At 37.3% G+C, this 18,454-nt stretch overlaps 1 long non-coding RNA gene across 1 annotated transcript; it reads left to right on the forward strand.

Annotated features, from left to right (window-relative positions):
* Positions 1-1,300: 1,300 nt before the first annotated feature.
* Positions 1,301-13,428, forward strand: LOC143155881 (uncharacterized). Its single transcript, XR_012994492.1, has 3 exons — positions 1,301-1,365; positions 12,758-12,830; positions 13,354-13,428. It is a non-coding gene; the product is annotated as an uncharacterized LOC143155881 (long non-coding RNA).
* The last annotated feature ends 5,026 nt before the right edge of the window (positions 13,429-18,454 follow it).

Here is an 18,454-nt window from a genome sequence, read left to right on the forward strand (position 1 = left end):
CAATAGTTGCTGCCAAACCACACAACTAATAAATAAGCAAAGGAAACAAAACATCTGCTAATGAAAAGCTATTCTACAAAATATCATCAAAATGATCCTTCAGCAATGATGAATTTTGTAGTAATATGTCCACAGACATGAATTGTGCTTTCAACATCTACACATTATTAGGAAATTCTCATTTCCATTGTGGGTTTAGTATTCTGACTTCTCTCACTTCCATTGTTGTTGTTTTGTAAAAAAAAAAAAAAGTCTTTAAAATGGGTTTTACTACTATCTAAGTCATTAAGAAAAGTATCAGCTAACTTGTAAGTAAAACATTCTTCTCTAATGAGCATACTGACAATGAAACATTTTTTGCTTTTTTTAATAACAGAAGCTAGATTTCTGTGCGTTGACTCCAGTAGGATATTGACAGTATTGATATGACAGGATAGATTAAAAAGAAATTAAAGAAGCCTTAAATGGAAAAGAATTTCACCAGTTGGGTTTTGAAGTTTGGTGCTCCTACCCTTCATGGATTTTCCAATCATTCTCTTTGCAACATTTTTTTGTTTAATACTGTCCATAGATGGTTAATCAGTTCTCCTTCCTGCCCTCTACTTTCTCTTCCAGTGAACATTTGGCTTCAAACCAAGCCTCATCTCCGGCAGTAAATAACCCAATTCTGTGTAATTGCCCAGGGGTGCCCTGTTTTTTTTCCTTCTTTCTCTTCTGTCCAAAGTACCCTGAAGAAAAAAATTCAGTCCCTCCTCTCACTGATGCCTGCGGCAGGACATTCCTGCTCCTATGATCTTCAGTCAAGGAAAAGAAGCCTGGTTTGCTGCAGAGCACCAAACTGTTTTGTAGAAACTGATATTTCTGATTTTCTGTTGCTCCAAGCAGAGGTATTTTGCATAATCATAATTTACTTTGGGCAGATCTTATATTAGAAGAACAAATTCAAAATGTCTTTTTCCTAATTTCTAGGGACGGTAATTTTTTAATATCACAGGTAAAGTTTAAAAGGAATAATGTTGTACATTGTAAGAGATATTTTTGCTAATTACAATTAAATTCATAGTTACTCAACGGTTTGTGAAAAAGTATAGAACCATGGTAAATTCATTAAGTAGTCCTATTAGGTTAATAAGTCGTAAGAATAAGTGTAATTCTTAGCTATAAATTTTAGTGTGCTGTTATAGTTTTTCTCTATGAAAAATAAAATACTACAATTAAATAAACCTCTGTTGAGAGTATTTTGTAAAACCCTGGCATGCTAACAAATATTGTTTGTTCTTTATTTTACAGTCTGAGTACTGTTTCCTCAGTATGGTGGATCTGCCATGGGAAACTCACTGTACAGGAGGGTAGAAGAGGAAGAAGGTATGGGCAGCTTGATATGTGCATGAAAGGAGTTGGCTGCAGCTAAGGGTCATGTTCACAAAAGAGTTCAAAGAGAAGTTTATAATGGGGAAGAAAGCAAAGACAACATTTGGAACAGAACAAAGTTATATTCAGATCCCTCAGACCATATCCCTCTTTGGGGAAGTAGCAGGTGGACCTGCTTTTTGTATGCCCTTTCCATCCTTCATGTCATTTCTACTTCAGTAGTATCTGGACACCTTCAGTTTAAGTCGCAGCCTCATTCTGCTAGCTCCAGATAAGCTGCTGAACAGCTTTCCCTTGTAAATCCTGGCCCTGCAAAGCAGTGTTTGCTCAGGCTGCTTGGAGACACAAACCCTAGTGATTTCAATGGAGCTGCTCGCCTAGTGAAACGGGTCTCAGGCACTGTACATGGGATCTAAAAAGGGGAGAGAAAGGGCTGGGGATGAAGAACAGCAAAAGGGAGGTAAAATAGCTCGCCTATATCATGCAGGCTATGTCTTCATTGCTATTTAAAAATAACAGCACAAGTAAATGCAAAAGTAACAGTAGCTCATATGGACATACCTGAACTATCTTCAAGCTAGCGAGCTTGAACAGTGACAACTTTGTCTCTGTTTCCCTCATATTCCTTAAAATAAGAACAAGGCAACTCTTCTTGGCTTTTCATAATAAAAAGTCTAGTACAATCTGATGGCTATTATATGATTCAAATAGTATTTATTTGTCTGGGAGAGCAATTATAAGAGATCATCATATCTTCGAGTATAACTTTATCCGACCTCAAGCAACTTTCAGCAAAAGCAGCAGAATCTGGAAAGACAGATTCCACACCAGAAAGAGAGTAAACAAACAGAACAGTACCAGAACACAGTGGCTCATATAACCATGGCATCTTATCATATTTCCATCAAAACTACAAGAGGTAAAAAGGAAAAAAGCCAGGGAAAGACAACTCTTATGAAAGATAAGAGGAGAAACAAGAAAGCAGGTTGATAAAATGAAGCATTCTTTAAAATAAACTACAACACACATATATAGAGAGGGCAGAAGAGATGTGACACACAGGTTTTTAAGAAACAGACAAGGAATTACAAATGTGCAGTGTTTTGTGCTGAACAAATTAATTTGTCAGGAGCTTGAAGGGTACTCGGGTTTGGTGGTTGGGTTTTTTTTTGGAAAGAAGGTTGTTTTCACAGAATACACTATGTGTGCATAACAAGTCATCTAAATTAATGTTGTACATTGTCTTTAGGCAATTATTTTCTCCATTATTTGTCAAAGGTAAGAAGTAAATTCCAAGCAGTTTTGAACTGTTATTTTGTTGTAATTATCCTTCCCTTTTAAACAGATACTGTGATTTATGATGCAAAATGAGTGCTTCAGGGTTACATTCTGGCATTCATTATGTCAAAGAGAGAAACAATTAAAACCCAGGTACATAAGAGACTGGTAGATGCAAGAGCGTGTAGTGCAGCCTGAAATTAATTTGAACACCAAAGATTCATAAATGCACTTTGTGTACTTGATGGTAGCATATTGACTGCAATCTGTGTACACCTATGCTAAAACTTAATTTTAACCTTTGCCAACATTGTAAGAACAGTCTTGTAACAGTGTGTGTGTGTGTGTGTCTGTGTGTGTCTGTGTGTACATGTACACATGTGTGTGCTCTGCACTCCACCAGGGAGCAAGGTATCAAATTCGTAGGATACGAGAAGGTTAATGGTGCCCTACAAAGTGTGGGTCAGGGGAACAGCATTAATATTGTTGTCCAGAGATGTGAAAAAATGCACAGCAATAAGAGATATTTAAAAGTAGTAATTGAATCTGTTCTTAGGGTTATGTTTTCTGAGTTTCTCTGTTTGGAAGGAATTAGCTGTGTGATTTCCATTAGAATCCCTCAAGAATTTTTACATCTTCTGGATTACAGCTACCGTAAATCCCACTGGAAATGCTGTAACCATACCTGTCATCAACATCGTAGCCTATAATATCCATACCAGCTTGCTTTTCCCACTTGACCCACCTTCCCTGTCATTCCTGGTACATGGCACCACTGTCCAGGTGCAGTCTTACAAAAATAACAGAGGCCATAGACTTCCTTTCATTGCCTTTACTTGAATGTTAGCATATTCTCCAATTTGGAGCTTAGGGGCATGAAATTAGCCATATGACAGTAATCTTTATTAAAAAAACCCCATTATTTATTTTAGAAAGAGAAAAATAAAACTTCTTTGTACAAAGGTAAGAACAATGAATCGTTTGAAAACTATTTTTTTCTGAAGTACTTGACAGATTATGAATATGAGGGCATATTCACGAAGATTAGTTTTAGTCATTAAGAGGCTAAACTCTCCAATTTACAAAAGACCTTCCAGGGACAGGTCAGAATAAATAAAAGCAAGCCCTATTTTGACCCAAAGAAGGATCCTCTCTCTCTGTCTTGCACTCTCACTCTCTTTTTCTTACCATTGAATACAGAGCTATCTTAGGGAGCCCTTGTCTCCAAAACTGTAATTAACTATTTGTTGAAGACGACCTTGCTTCAAGTGGTGGAGTAGGACCCGGTGACTTCTGAATCTGAACCTTGCAACCTGAATTATTCTATTATTCTATTTGGATCTAACTTCACTGAGAGTATGGATTGTGATGTTCTTATTGATGATACTCTCCCTTCTGTTAAGAAATACATTTTTGCATTATACTTTAGCCTTATATACTTATGTAATTTAGGAGAGAAAATTATTGTTTAAATATGCCAGTCAGAAATAACACAATAACACAATAGTTTTCCTCTGGCAAGTATACTGAAGATGTTTTGGATAAGTTGGAGAGCAGTCAAAAGAAACTACGTGTGCATTTCAAATGTCATCATCATTTCCTTCTCCATACAAGTAATCACTAAAATAATTTTGCACATTTCTGTATGTCCTATCATTAATTTACAGTTGGTAGCCTGTACATTTCTGTACACTTGAATCCATTGCTAAGCAGTATATATTCACTGATTATACAAGCTGTTTTTCATAAGCTCCAGGACAGCTTTAAGAGCTGATGATCCAGTAGTCCCTAAATGTTTTGGTTCATTTTGATGTCAGCTGTCCTGCCATAGCTTGTTGGAACCGACTGCTCTGTGCTTGTCTAAACTGGGCTCCTTTTTGCCCAAGTTTTAGTATTCTCTGATTTTCCTTATTTAGAAAAGTATCAACAGTACAGTGATCCCAGAAGTCATACTGGTCCATAATGCACTCCATATTTTAAGCTCAAAGAAGGATATTATTTTACTAAAGTTAGTAAATTTTGGGCAGATTTTTGTCTTAGCCTTCTAGCATGTTGGATAAAAAAAAAAAAAGTGCTGAATCCAATTATATCAGTCTTGCACGATGATCATATATGATTTGAATCTGCTGTTTAAAGCACTGAGGGCAGGCAAAATAACTCATATCCTTCTCCTCATTTAATATTTTATTGATTAATTTCTTTATTCTGATCTTTGGTTAAGAGATCCTTTGGTTCATATAGATGGACTTGCACAGTAACGATATTACTCATTTTATAATTCAGGTCTGTAATGTGTTGGAATTTTTTCTGCATTATGTGACCAAGAATTTGATGAGACTAGACTGCCATTCATAAGGTAGCACAGTTTTTCTTTCTATTGTTGGAAGTTGTCACATACAATTTATGTGTTTGGAATTAATGTTCGTGCTAGATCTCAACCAGAAGGTATAAGGTAATATGCCAATAAAAGGCAATAACTTTTGACATTACATAAATTCTAAAACTTTCTCTCATGCTGTTTAAGCATAAATGACCAGGCTCACTTTACAAATATTTTGTTGAGCACATTCTGTATGGAGTTATCAACCATGCAGCTGGATGATATACACATGGTTAGTGAGCCCTATTACCCTATTCTCTACTCTCCATTGAAGTTGTAATTTTTTTTTTTTTTTTAAATATTTTTAAATGATCCTCCAGCTTTGTCAGTCCCTATGGAATATGGCCAGGTGGGTGTATTAGTTCTATTTTTTTCATATTCCTCTCTTGCCCAGTGCTCTGCTTTGAGCAAAAGCTAATGGGTTGACAAATAAATTCTTCATTAAAGAGACAATGTCTTGGTGTCTATTTTCTTTTCTGCACCACTTTATCCTTGTGTGTATCTGTCTGCAACCCAGCCAACACTTCAGAAATCCTTTATCTTTTCATATTTTTTTCTGACTGAAAATAGGTTTTGCTCTATGTTGCTCCACCTTGCTCTTTCCATAGCCTATTTCTGTTAGACTTCAGCTTGAGGCTTTGTCTTTCTCCTGAGATCTTGCCTTGTCCCATGGATCATAAACATGCATCTTGATATGGACACTAGCTGCTGATTGCGAATGGCTTCCTACAGATTCGAATCTCTTTGTTTAATGTATGGTTCAAGAAAACAAATGATAAAGAATTCTAACGAGTACTCAACTCCATTTTCTTTGGTAAGAAATGCATCTCTTCTTTCATGCACATAATTGAATTCTAAACTATACCATCTTACACCACTAAAAAATTTCAGAAGACAGTCCCTGGAGTCCCCTCCTAATAAAATTTTCTTTCAGCTAAAGACTTATTAATCAAAGCTCAGAGAGTATGAAACTATGGAAGCCCCTAGCACTGAAAGACAGAGGTTGGTTTTAATTATTTGGAAAGAATTTTAATTTTTTCATGGGTGGAGATATAGATAATAATTCTAGTAGAAAATGAAAGTTGAAATTCAGCCATGTTTATGCAACAATGAAAACTGAGCTTGGGTGCTATTTTCCAATCTAATAATATATATACATACACGCCTATCTACACAAACGAGATTTCCCTCCCAGTTTGTGTGTGCATGAGTCCTATATGCACAACTTTCCCTCATTTTTCTTAGCAGATAAGCAGTTCCAGTTCAGGCTGGTAATGTTTTATTGCATATCACAAATGGAAGCAGGAAAAAAAAAATGTGAATGTGCCATTCACTGAAATAATATTTACTTTGTCATTTTGAATAACATCTGCACTTGCTGCTTCAATCTTTCTACCAGTGTTTGACCTCCATTTTCTCTCCTCTCTCTACTGATTATGAGTTATTTTTTAAGCTCTAAACACAAAAGTCTATTATGGTTTTTGACCTTGGTCATTCATGTATCTTCTATATCAAGGTCTCAAACTTACCTGTCCTCTCATAAATGAAACTGGATTTCATATTTATCAGGTAGTCAGAAATATAGCTTACAGCACAACTGGTTCTTGACTTTTGGCAGACATTAAATAATCCATAATGAAAAAGGCAAACTCTTTACACAAAAGACACTATAAAATATGTTTAAATTATAGAAGGTCTCTGTTTTTCCACCTTTACCTTTTGGATACCTTCCTATGAATTTGATGCAGGTTCTCTTGTACCAAGAAAATGTGGCACTTCTATACAGAAGCAACATTCTAGTAAAAATATACAGCCAGGTAATCCTCAAAATTCAGGATCAGGTCTATACTATTGGAAGTAAGTTTTCCTGCTGTTATTATTTCTGGACTTGGAAGTACATCTCCAAAAAGCAGACATCAGCCTTAGAGTTATGTCAAAAACTGTAGCTATTGTACCAACTGGAATAGTCTAAATTGTCATGGAGCTATATGGCAGGAAGGCAAGTGGAAAAAGAGAATCAGTCAGGGAAGTTTTCTAAACATTTCAAGACATTTAAAAATGTCCACACACTTCATCCTCAAAGAGAGGATGAAGTCTTCTTGGGAAAGACCCAGGGAGATGGCTGCTGCTGTGGGAGAAGCATCAGAAGAAAGACCAGGTCTACAGAGGAAATATAAATTCGGGCATATAAACCCAGATGTTTTCCGACAGGTCTGTACTCAATGTGTCTGCACTCTCCCCTCCAGGTATCCAGTGGTTTGGATGTTAGGATACCAGCCTGGTCACTGGTTTGAGCTCACGCAGGCCGAGGAAGCTGGGAGTCTAAGTCCTCTCCCATTCTGTCACAGAGTATGTGAGGGGCCCCATGAACAAAACTCCTTCACCTCCCTCTCCTGCCTGCCTCCCAGCCCCTGAAGTAGGAGAGAAAGAAACATCTAATTAATATTAAGTAACGAGATCTGGAAATTGGCTTTAGTCCCAAACAAAATTTTTGTATCAGATCTATATAAGTAGTTTCACTCCTTGGTATATGAAGGAAGTTTGTATATTTGATGGTTTCTCAGGACAGCAGATAGCTGTTCTGCTCTACTTGCAATGTGCAAGTAATCTACTCATAAAGGTTTATCTCTGAAAAATCACCCATCCTCCTTTTGAAGTTCCATAGAACAGGTTTGTAATGTTCATGTGAATGATTGAAAGCCATCTTTTGAACATGCTAATGTGATTTCATACATTAAATTGTCTCTTAATAGCAGTAAAACTGTGTTTTCTGTCATCCAGGGTTTATACATTTGCTTTAATAATTATAAGAGCAGGCCATTTTCTATATAACTGCAAACACTGGCAATTCACATTTGTTTATGCATAAGGATATTATAGGTACTGTAAATTTTATGCTTTATGAAAGATGCAGGATTAGTCTGATATGTATCTTTTATGCACAGCCATTGATTGATGTGCCAGAGACTAATAAATTTTGTCTGAAGAGTTTCACTGCAGTATGATTCCCATTCATTTGCATATGACTTCATTTTCTGAGCACTGTAAGAGTGTAACTATTTCTCAGTAGCATTAAACTGACCTAAATCTGACATGGAGAGATTAATTCTGGGAGGTGACAGAGCAGAGGTACATAAGCACCACTGATGGTACTGAGAAGACTCAGGCATATCTGTGCGTGGTGCAACTGATTTTGTAGATAATACAATGCCCTCCAAAGAATAAGGCATAATTTGGGGATTCTAAGATTAGAGAATACTTAATCTTATTCTCTGAATGCTGATGTTTTTTCCAGCTGTAAAGAGGTGTTATGGTATGGTTTATGAAGTACTCAGATGCTATAGCAATTATCAAATCAGAAAAATCCACAGGGCAATTAATATTTCTGATTTCAGAGAAGGATTGGACAGAGTGCAGTAAATAAATCCTAGAGACATGTATTGGGCAATAATGATAAAAGAGATCTTGAATAGTTCATTATGTGAACACTATAGCAAACAGAATTCATAGGAAAAAAAGAAAAATGTGACTGTCATATAATTTATGCCAGAAATTTTAATATTATTATATTCTAACTTTTAAGTGTTTCATCCTACAACCTTAATAATGGTTTTAAATGGTTTTTATTGCAACTTTTCCATGGTTTAAGGGAAAAAAAAAACAACTTAGCAAAAACATCTTTCAGACATCTAGTTCTAGGGCAGTTTGACTAGGCTGCCTCTTGTAGTCAACAGAAAGAGAGAGATAATAAATGAGAGAATCCTCCAGAAGACAATTCAGAGCATTTATACTAGACCTAGGGTATTTTAGCAGCTAAAATCTCATGTGTCTCTACTGAGTGTGTTCAAACTGTACATTTAGAAGGATTATTCATTTTAGCAGATTTTCTCTTCACTGGAAACAGCTCAGCGATATCTGCCATGGTCCAAAATATTTATTAATACACAGAACCTCCAGAGAGGATAGCAATAATAATATAATAGCACATTATGTATTAATACAATAATATGTAGGTTATTATCTGAGTTATGAGGAAGAAAGTTAAAAGTTGGTATAAAAAGCAATGGAAACTAAATCACTTTAATAACAAGAAGGTCCTTATAACTTACTAATAGCTCATGCTGTAAATACTGCCTTTAATAAATATAAGAAGAGTGACAAATTATTAAATTCTCATTTGAATACCAGTATCCCTTAGAGTAGGTCCATATCTTTGCAGAGAAGCTACTAAAACTAAAATCTGCTTTGTGAGAAGCCTTTGTAATCCATCTGGAGTGTCAGTGATTAACAGGCACAAGGACCATGGTTATGAAGTCCACTTCTAAAGCCATGGTGTACAGAGTTTACATGAGAGAGTCTTCATTTAACTGAATGAAATGGCTGTATATCCTAAACCTCCGAATCTGGATCACATTTTCAAAGGTGAATATCCTGTCACGTATTTCTACTGGTCACTCTTGCAATGGGGACTACATGCTAATCTGAGCAACTGAATACTCAGTTGTGTCAGACACCAAGTTTGCTGCTGTACTACTCTCCCATCTCCTTATTTAACTGCTGTGAGTTTTCAAGGCATCTCATTTAACCACAATGTGCTTTGAGCCAGAGCTAGCTTTCTAACTACTGGCAAACATCTTAAATGTATTCCTTACTTTCATTTGTTGAGGTTTTCTTCTTTTCTTTATTTTTCCTCCCCATCCTTACATATAATGTTCTTAAGATTTGGATAATTCAGTCGTCAAATTTAAGTATGAAAGTCTAAAAATAAGGCCTCTGTTCATGCTTATTGAATGTTATCAGGGTATGACTGGGCAGGGTTTGGGCAACTACTGTAATTTCAGTTTAAGGATCAATTCACCTTTGTTCATTGTCATGACGACCAGGAAGTTAGTTAATGTTAATGCAGTAGTTTTATGTAAAGAAACTATCTTAAATTGTCTGCAATAACTATTCATGCTCACCCCACTACAGTTTCATTTGTAACATCATTTGCTTCTGTTCAGACAACTGCTGAATGTGTAGCTCATCCTCTTTGCTAGTTTAATTTTGATCTGTAACAAACAGCCACCCCTCACCTTGCTAGACTGTGCACTGATTTACATATGTTCATGACTTTCCAGTTCTGAATGAGAGATAACAATGTTTATTAACAAATACCATTCTGCCTGCCTTGTCCTTCCTAAAAACATTATGGCCAGTCATTTCTTTTTTTTTTTTTTTTCTTCACATTCCGACAATACAACCCTTCTCACTGGCTTTGGGCATAGCAAGTCAGGCCAGATTACTTCCCTATGAGGAGAATTTCCAGTTCTTCGTGCTTATTACCTAGATGTTTAGCACCAATGAATACGCAATTAATTTTCTTGCTCTTTTCCACCTTTATACAAATCATATGTATCACCTTGAGTCTGACACATATTTGTCTTCCCTCCCGCTGGCAATGTTAGCAGGTGATGTTTAAGAAGAAAAACAAGAACTGTAAAAGAGAAACCATCAAGTACAACTTGTACTTACAAAACCTAAATTATGGCAAGAATGAACCATGGGATTACTGTAATGAATCTGGAGGACAAACTTATAAGAATAAATTCTCTTGCTGTTCTTTTTTTCCAGGCTCACATTTTCCTTGCAGGCTGAAGAACAGCAAAGAAATACGGTGGTTGTCTATTTACCAAGTTCATGAGAGGAGCTATTACAACTCAAGTTCCTTAGGCTTGCAGTTGCCCTGAGTATCAGTGCTACATGACTAGTGACACTGTGGCCACTATAAATGCACTACACAGAGCCCCTCACATAGTAAAATCTGGCCCAAGGTTCAGAAACCACTAAGCCACTTTTTTTTCTTGTTGGAGGAATATGTTACAGGCAGGATTTAATGTAATTTGTTTAGATTCTGTCCCTGCTTGTTGCTCAAGTAGTTTCCCTGCACTGGAAAGCAACCATGACTACAGCGAAGGAATGGGCAAGGAGGCAGCACCTCCTCTAGTGCCAGGTGAGAAAGGACCTGAAGATGCAAGGAAACATCAGGAATATGGAGGAACTCAGAAAGCCAAAAAGGAAAAAAAAAAGAGCTGGTATCATTTTCCAGACCAGAAAAAGCTTCATTTAACATACTGCTTATAAACAGGACATTACTTTATTACAGAAATACATGCTTGAAAGGTGAGTAGTAAAGTGTTGTCTTCAATTTACACCTAGGGCAGAGAAAGGTGACAATAGTTGTCAGAGATCACACAGTGTGTGTGACAGAAGAAGGAGTCTTGCTTTTCTTTGATAGACTATCCTAAGCTGTTAAGAAAAGTGAATCCCAGGAATTCAGTCGTCTGATGGAAAAGTATACCAGAAATCCTTACTTTAAACTAGATAACACAGCTCAAATGTCACACATTGAAGACTTGCAGTGAAGTGCTTTGAAATGAGATGCAGACCAGAATTGTTAATAGGAATTATTCAGCCAGTGTATTTATGAGAATCATAAATAACTCACAAACAGTGAGGAGGGAGTGAAATTAACCAAATCAGCAATTCATTATGAATTATTTGCTCACTCTTAAAGGAGAATAACAAGGACCAGGGTCTCCTCCTGTCTCAACAGAAAGGTGAAGTGCGGTCAATCAGTGCAGACAGCGTGGGGGACAGGAGCTGTAACAAGAGCAGACCCCTGTCAGAGAGCTATTCCAGCCTGGCTTCCTTGTGTAGGACATACAGAAATACCCAGAAAAGTAAGGGCAGAAAGGAAGCAAAAAGGGAAAGGTGAAAACAAGCAAACAAACAAACAAAAATCAAACTCAGACTAAAACCCCTGGAATTATTTCCAAAGTTTAAGGAGTTTTCTATTGAGAATTTTTTTCCTGACATTTTAGCTCAGTGTTCTTTCACTTCATGAACTCCAGAAGGGAATGCTCAGTCTGAATATGGTCTAAATACCAAAAAGGCTCTTGTCTTTTACACAGCCGGGGTCAAAGTTGTTCAAAATAAATGCTGGGAAAGGAGATGATGTTTGCTGTATATCTTCTGGCAAGTCCTACAAACGTGATGCTGAACTTTTTCTAATATTCAGTCTATGTCCAATATCTTTGCCTGATAGTTGTCAGCCTACCTGTACAAATCATTGTCTTACCCACTTTTTCCTTCAGAGCTCAGTTCATGTCTCTAGCCAGTTGATTTGGATGTTAACATTATACCCTCTGCATTGTCCCACTCACTGGAGACCTATGATCCTGAGGCTCAAGCAAGCTGCCAAGTAATACAGCAATTTGTTGCCCATGCCATACTGATTTAAAAAGAAAATAATATTGGAAGTTGAGGGGGGCCATAATTTTTCTTTCTCATTTTCCCCTTACATTAACATAATTAAAAATATTTTCTTCAGTTACAGCCAACTTCTGAAGGGGATTCCAGTCTTGATCTAAAGTCAGCAAGAGGTGGTCAGCATTTCCCCTGCTAATTTTCATCAATTTTTACCTTTCCAGCTAAAAATATGTACCGTATTTTTAATTATCAGTTTCAGCTTTTAGTCATCAATTCTTTCTATACTTCTTTTTTTCCCCAGTAGATTAAAAAATCCTTTGTTCCTTGGTGTTTTTTCCCTATGCATGTGGTTATAAACCATTATCAAATCACCTTTCAATCTTCCTTTTTATAAGCTTAACAAAATGAATGCTTTAAATTTCTCACTGTAAGTTATTAAGTCTCCAGCCATTAAATAATTTTTATGTCTCTTTTTAGCACCTTCACCATCATCCTTTAAAAATATGGACACCAGAACAGCACAGAGTATTGCAATAACAATCACACAGAGGTAAGCTCACCTCCCTCTCCTCCTGTGTTTATGTATCCATGGATGGCATTAACCCTTTTCCCACAGCACCACATAAAGGCTTTTGGAGTCATATATCTACTGTGACCCCTAAATTCCTTTCAGAGTCACTGCTTTCCAGGACAAACTACTCCATTCTCTAGGCTTAACTTGTATTTCTCAGTCTGTTATCTGGCATTTGGTGAGACAGAATGAAACACATTTTGATTGAAGGGTATCCATTTGCCAAGTAGAGTAGCTCCTGCAGTCATCTTTTTTTTCCCATGCCATCAGCCTTCACCTCTTCTGCAAGCTTATCAGAAGTGATTTTGCATTCACTTCCATGTAGTTGACGGAAATGTTTTCAAAGTTTGCTGCTAAAAGCTTTCTCAGATCCCAGGCAATACAAGCAGGGAGAGGTTGGCACCACAGGCTGGGAGTGGGTTTTGTTTTGGTCATATGCAAGGTATCTTCTTACGAATGCCTCCAAACACACACCCCAAATACGTCTCTGCTTTCCACACAGCTAAATGAAGACAGACAGAACAATACTGCTGGAGGAAAAAAAGCATAGATAAATCGGTGGGCTTGCTCAGTTATGCTCAAAAGCGAGGAATGGGATTCCAATTTCTATGTCTTATTATTTGTACTCCTTGCCTAACCAGCCATAGCTGTCTAGAATTTCTGCCTCTTTCTCCATGTATTTTCCCTTCTCCTCAGACAAAAAAAAAAAAAGGAAAAAAAAAAAAGAAACAAGAAAAAAGATTGCCATTGGTTTGTTCATCTGTCTGTCTTTCTAAAGGGGGTATGCTACCTGAGTCAGAACTTATGGTCAGTAGGAATTGTATGCTGAAATTCTGGAAGCTGCTTTAAATAAACTGTCTAACTAAGCAACTATAGCGGCTCCTTCTGCCACTCTTTAAAGGAACATTTTTTTTGTGTGCCTTTAAGAAAAATTTGGGTGCATTTGCTAGTGATCACTTTCTCATAGTTGTGGAGTCTTTTGTGCACTTGAGTTCTCTGGTCAACAGCAAAATAGACGGGTTTGAATATAAGGCTGTCAGGAGGTGGATGGATGTTCAAGTGTTGCCTGTGCCAGCGTTAGCGGTGTCTTCATAGATAAAGAGAATGAGTGTAAAGGTTGTGAGATGAAAGAAACATCTAACTTGGAGCCAGGTCTGTTGGGATATTTATGGACAAAAAGGAGAAAAATTCCTGGGGAGGATGAATCATTCAGGGCCAGGAAAGAGGTAGGCTAAGCTCTGAGGGGAGGTCCTAGGGGAAGAAAGGCAGATCTGTCTAAATGATGGGGCAGATATCCCAATGGGATTAGAGTGCCAGGCTCAGAAACAAAGAGGCTAAGATTAGAGTTGGTGCTTATGGCTTCCCCCTCCAGTCTAGACTTCATTAAAACTGCAGGAACTGATTCAGTGTGTGGAAGTTACATGACCTCGAGGTCACACAATAAGCTTGTTTCATAAGTCATACGCACTTTCCATCTCTGTTTCCTCATTCAGTTTCTCTCTTGCTCTCCCTTTCCACACACACTTTGTAGCCTCCAGTATTAGACTTTTCCTTCGAGACCTTTATCACATCTCACTGCCCTCATCACTCAGACTTCTTGTCCCACTATCACTAACCTTACAGGCCCATGCTCTTCTCCCATTACACCCTAAGAACCACAGGTCTTTTCACCCCAGGCTGCCATTCCAGTCTCTGTCTTTCCATGCTTTACCCTGGAATCTTTCCTCTCATACTACTGCTAGACTTTATCTCCTGTGTGTTTGAATCTGGGAGGTTTCTTCCTACATCCCCCTTGAGTCCTTTGTAGGATGTCACTGAGAGCACTAGGGCGACAGACTCTCAGTTTTCAGTGCCGCTGCTGGACCAGGCATGGCCTGAGGCATGTTAGAAGACAATTGCAGAGAAAGTCATTCTCAGCCCTGGCTGGTGCACTGCCAGCACAGATGGTATCCTTTGGGAATATATAACTCTTAAAAGATTTAACAAATCACTACCAAGCATGCGCAAACAGTGATTTCCCAAAGATTTAAGAAGTTTGAGTAGACTTTTACAGGGATGGCAAAAGGCAGATCTTTGACAATGGCCACTCTATGTATCTAACTTCAAATTCCAGTTCCAAATCATGAGAATGCTAGGGTTTTCCAAATAATATATATTCTTTTTTAAAAAAATATGGCTTTAGAAAATCTTTGCTTTGCCTTATGCAGAAAAAGTAAGAAAATGTTTCCTAACAGAATGATAAAATCAGTTTGCCTAACTTGATCTGACTTTGCAGTAACAATTCTGAAACAAGGCAGAAAAATCTATCATTTCAGGATAAAATGAATCATATAATTTATCTAGCTATTTGAAATTATCCAGGGAAGCAGAATTAACACACTTGGCTGCTGAGGAAAAAAAAACCAACACACAAATCAATGGTATTTTCAATAACGTCTCTGAATGCTGACAAATCACGGCTCCATGGCTTCCTCCCTAACCCAGTGCTGCAATATTGTTCCAGTGCTAACTCAGAGGGTCACTGATTCAAACAACTTCCTGCAGCAAATAGGCTTTTCTTAGAGCTCTTCTACTCAAGCATTGACAACTCCAAGGCCTGTTTAGTTTTTGATTCATGATTTTAACTTTCAAATCTTTATCTATATCATGTAGCACTTCCCCATTTAATGGAGACTGGTTTTTGTTCCTCTGAGTTTATCATTGTTCTATAACTATGTTTTAACTGCATTTCTAATCAGTTAAATCTTATCTTCTGCAAACGCAATCTATATTGGTCTAGAACTCAGTTTTTCTTAATTTGGTTTCTGAAAATATTGTATGAAAACCTTTACACTTGCAACTTAGTATGTATTACGAAAGGGTGAGCTATCAAGTCTGATATTTCTTTTGTTGAATAGATAACTTTTTGTTTTCTTCTCTTAAATTATCCTAACTATAAACAAAATCTGTATTACAAATAAGTATTAAAGAATTAGTTGTGGATACCATTCTTTTTGCAGTTTTGCCATTGTTTCCCTCTCAATCTATTCAGGTAGAGTATTTACTGATAGCTTTCTTCTTAAATATTTAGAGGGTTGATTTACCTGTTCTGATTTTTGCTCTGAATCTTTATGAAGTGATGCCTAAACTTCATTGTATGGCAAGTGATACAATACATATAAACTCTAAGAAATCCCAAGCCTAGACCTTTGCATCAGGCTAGCCATGGAAAAAGCAGTAAATCCAGAATAAATGTATTGATCCCAAAGCGTGTATTCTGAGCTGGCTGACTTACATGACAAAACAGTGTTTGGCCTGTTGATTTCTACTATTTGTATTTGCCTATGTGATCATTATACCACCCTTGTAGTTTGAAATAAAGTTTCTCAAGGTTGAGTCTACAGCAAGTTACAAATCATTAGAATTTAGGAAGTCCCCCAAGTACTAAGTGTACATTAAAATCACCATTTAAGAAATGCTAGACATCTCCCAAATAGAAATTGGGAGAAATCAGGTGCGTTTTCTAATTTAAAGTCCACTTAGGTAAGCAAACAGCCTGAGAGCAAATGGAAAAATCAAAGGCGTATCTTGGTCTATGGTATGGTCTATCAAACATCTATGGTAGACCACTAATCTGAATTTTTAAAAGTAGGTTGTGCCCATGGATGTGGAGAAAGAGATTGCTGGGGTAAAGAATGTTCCCCAAATCATCACCTTGGAGAGAACAGTTTGTAAGCTGATCTTACTCTGTTGTTTGCCAAAAGAAAATTTAAGTCAAATATAGCTTTAACCATGGCAAAATGTATAGATCTTCCCCTATAACTAGCAAGTAGTTAAACAGATATATTTTATGTAACTAAATGTTAATTCTACACAGACAGCAGAATATATGCAGACTACATAAAGGTCTTTTTTCAAAATTCTGTGACAAAGTTTTTCTGAGGGTCCAAATTCTCAGTATTCAGTTACAATTTTGATTTTCCTTGAACTGCGGTATACATACAACATAACCCCCCATCATTTTATTTTGATGGACACAAACCCAGTTGGCAAATGGTATGACCAGAAACATGCTTTATGAATCAAAGTTTGGAAAGTAATAAAAAAGGACACTTAAAAAGGAATAACAATGACTATATCTTCTAATCAAAATTCCATGCATCAGAATTCCAGTAAACCTGGAGCTTACAGCAAGAATTTCTAAAGTTTGTTTCTGCTGAGATTTAGCTACATCACATTTCCTCTATGGCTAGAGAAGGCTAGTCTCTGAGTGTCTGAAGGCCAGCTGATTTTTATCCACTATTGCAATTCCCAGAAACTGAGGCCATCAAAGGTTGTGATTCAACACCTTCTATCAGTATTTCCTGACATGTTCTAAGATGCACCTGGCTGCCCTTGGCCCATGGGACCATTCCAGCTTTTAGGGATCATTGGAACAACACAGTTCCTTGGGCTCATACCGTTTTCCTGGGGATTTTCTTTCAAATTTAAGGGCCAGGACTCTCACCATCTCTATGGCAACTTAGGATCCCCTATAGACAAAATTAACTCCCAGGTTTCCTGTCAGATTTGACTCTCCAGCAACTCTGTGCAGCTGGGGTGGTGAGAAGTTGCCAGATTGCAGGAAACAATTATAGTAAAATTTCACAAAAATGCAAATATGCAAACCAAAGCTAATTAAAATAGAAAAATTATCATAGTAATTGACCTTTACAGAACTCATATAGTTATGGACTTCAAATGGGAAAATAAGTACAACCAGGTGAAGGTGATGAGACAGTATGTATAACTCCATGGCAATCCTCCCTTTTTCTGCATCTCATTTTAATTCTGCTCAAACACAGGAAAGAATTTGTGCTTCAGGACTCCTTAGATAGAATTAAAGCCCAAGAACCTAGTTGTAAATTTCCAAGGTTTTTTGTCATCTTGGGGTTTTTTGAGCAGATTAAGGAGAAAAATAGCACCTCAATTGTTTCGCAAACAATTGTGAAAGATCCTGAGCCAATCTGAGCTTGCTTCAACTCCAGTTTCTTCTTTCACCTAACAAATAAGGCCATTAAATATCCTCTGCCCTTGCCCAGGTCATTGTGCTTCCTTCCTTGTTGGAGCTCACTAATCCAGCAGAAATCAATCCACATCCTATTCCAGTTGTTTAGTGAGTTAAAATGGCTCACGCAGTGGTCCATAAGTGGAAAAAGTTAACTGGCAGGACTCCACAGCCTCAGGGAGGAGATGGAAAAGGACCTCTACCTTTTGGTGGCAGCAAACTATGAGATCACATCTGCTTAATGATGTGGGTTTGCCCAAAGAATGCAGAGCCTTTTTGACAAACTGACCGTAGAAAGAGCTCCATAGCCAGCACCTTTGTTTTTCAGTTAAAAATTGTGTGGTCTTTTTACAAGAATATAGCAGTGCTCCAGAAACGTCTTGGACCTAGCAAATAACCTATCCAGTTTTTGACCTCTGGAGATACCTATCTTCTGTCCTTAAAATTAACTGGGTCAGCTAAGAATTTGTAAGGCCTAACATCACCAGAAGTGATCCTGCTCATCCTATAGCGAGGATAGAAACGCAGTGTAACGAGTTAATAGCAAAATGTAAGTTACAGGATGTGATGCTTCAAC

The sequence above is a fragment of the Aptenodytes patagonicus genome, chromosome 1 (assembly GCF_965638725.1).
Source record: "Aptenodytes patagonicus chromosome 1, bAptPat1.pri.cur, whole genome shotgun sequence".
NCBI lineage: Eukaryota > Metazoa > Chordata > Aves > Sphenisciformes > Spheniscidae > Aptenodytes > Aptenodytes patagonicus.